Raw genomic sequence first — 2463 nt, forward strand, 5'->3', positions numbered from 1 at the left:
GGCGGGGGCCGGGCCCGAGCCGGAACCCGTCTTTCCGGGCAGAATCCCTCGGGAGTCTCCGGTCAGATCTCACATCCTTGCGCTGTCGCGGTGTGTGTGGAGGGGGGGGGGGTCCCCGGAAACGTGCGGGACTGGGCGCGGACCCCTCGACTGCCGGGAACTTCGCGTGCGTCCTTCTGGGGCCAGGTTAGGGCGCTGTCTCCGTTCATTCCGAAAGAAGAAACTTGGAGCTGTGCGAACAGAATGGACTCATGTTCATTTACTGGGAAGGAAGACAACTCTTGGCCTGAGAAATTTGCGCTTTCAGTGACCAACTTTTCTTGCCCTTCAAGCCCCCACCCCGGCCTCATTTGTTTCCGCCCACTCCCAACTGTTGTGGCAGCTAAAGAAGGGAAAAGGGGGCTCCGAGTTGCCCACAATTCGAAACGAGCCGTTTAGGAAATGCAGCGCTCCTTCCTTTTCACTTTTGGTGAATAAAATAGAGCACACCGTGCGCTTGCTTGTTTGTACTTAGCTCCTAGTTGTATTTCCTGAAAACAAAAATTATAGTGGATTGTTGAGCCCAGTGTTGAGTGTGTTTTTGAGGTCGGTGAGACAGGAAAAGGGGAATTTTCAGAACACCTCTGGGCAGAGTGAGTGCGTGGAGAAAGCCTTTGCCCCGAGCCGGGATGCCTGCTCCAGGCAGGAACTGGCCTATCTCCAGATCTCCTCACTTGCCACCTGCTTGCTGTTAAGCCTAGAACCAGAAGATGGTGGGCGAGAAGAGGACTGATGGTGGAAGATGGGAGAACATCTTCCTGCCTGGCCACTCCTTTAAAACACAGATCTGATGCTGTCATTTGTTTACTTAAAATTTCCCTCGCTCTTCTTTTCCCATGGGTTAAATGAAGCCGTGCCTCTCCTCATCCTCCTTTTTTGCCATTCAGAGCTGCTTGGTTACCTCTTCACAGTTCCATTCGTTTGCTTGTGTGACCCCCTTTCCTTCCACCTTTACCTGCCAAGCTCTATCTTTAAAGCTCTTATCCTCTGAGAAGCTTCTTGAGGGTAGGAACCTTCCCATCTCCATTGCTGAGAGGATTCTTCTCAAATTGTCCTTTCCCTTCTCTTTCCTCTTCTTTCTTGGCTGTTTATTCCCAGGCACCTACTTCCTGAGATAATCTTTCTTAAAGGCCTGCTTGGAGAGCATGTCATGGACATTTTGGTACCAAATGACCATCCCCCAGGCAGAAACTGGCAGAACTTACCCACTTGCTTCCAATCAGCTTTATTGTCACTGAAAGGCCTGAAGTCCCGTGGTCTGTTCACCTCTGCCTGCCTAAAGTGGCCCTGCTGATGAGTGCTCTCTAAGGCATGGGGTAGGATCCAGGAGCCTCTTTACTGTGTCTTCCACTTATTTCCTATCTGGGTGCAATTTAGAGTCAGAAAAGCCGATCCTCTGACTTAAGTACATCCATGTGCCTTCCATTTGCCACATAGATTGCTTGGGGTCCAGAATAAAAGTGAGAAAGCCTACCTTTGAGGAGCTCACAATCTAATGCAGGTGGATACAGTTACTGAACAGCACAGGTGCTGTGAGTGCAGTAATAGCTATTTTATTTGTTTTGTGACAGGCTATGTAAAACTTTCCTTGAGTTTAGTTCTTTCAGTGGTCATATAGGGTCTTATTCCTACTTGACAGGTGGAAACAGGCATTAAAATGGGCAAATGAGGGAATTGTCAGGATTAAGATCTTAGCGGTCTGCTACTTCCTGAGCCAGAGCATTGACAAGACTATATAAAGGGCATTCTCTGCCTAGAAGGTCTGAGTAAGCTTTCCTGGGAGCCCTTGAATCATGAAGGGTTCATAGAAGTTGGTGCTTGGTGGATATCCAGATACAGGAAAGAGGGCACATTAATTGCAGACTTAAAGATGGAACATACTTTCCTTGGGTGCAGGGAGAGCCTAAATATATTTGAGTTGGTTCAAAGGAAGAAGGATGGGAGATGAGTTTAGGGACACCTGAAGAACTGTGTATGCAGTGCTAGGGTTTGGGCTTTGCAGTCAGGGAATTGTGCATACTGGACTTTGGGAGGGTTATTTAAGGGTCATTGTGAGGCCAGATACTGATGTCCCTGCAGTTTAGGAGGCCAGGCCCCACAGGAACAGCCCCTTAGACCCAGAAGGAAGCTTGGAGAGAAAACCCTACTTAGTTTCAGCAAAAGATAGCAAATAATGAGAAGAAAATTCTAACCATACAAAAGGTATATGGAGAAATGTTTCCCTGCTACTCTGACTTCTTCCTAAGAGAGGACTGAAATTTCCAGTGTCTGTGTCATTACATAGACCTGTTCCTTTTTAAATGTGTGACTACTCATTCTTATAATCATACCAGTCACATCTTGCTCTTTTTTTTACATAATACAGTAGGAAGCCATTGGATACTAGTACATATAGAACTGGGGTTTTTTTTGTTCACTTTTTCT

The sequence above is a fragment of the Condylura cristata genome, unplaced genomic scaffold, assembly GCF_000260355.1.
Source record: "Condylura cristata isolate star-nosed mole 26May11 unplaced genomic scaffold, ConCri1.0 scaffold00022, whole genome shotgun sequence".
Taxonomy (NCBI): Eukaryota; Metazoa; Chordata; class Mammalia; order Eulipotyphla; family Talpidae; genus Condylura; species Condylura cristata.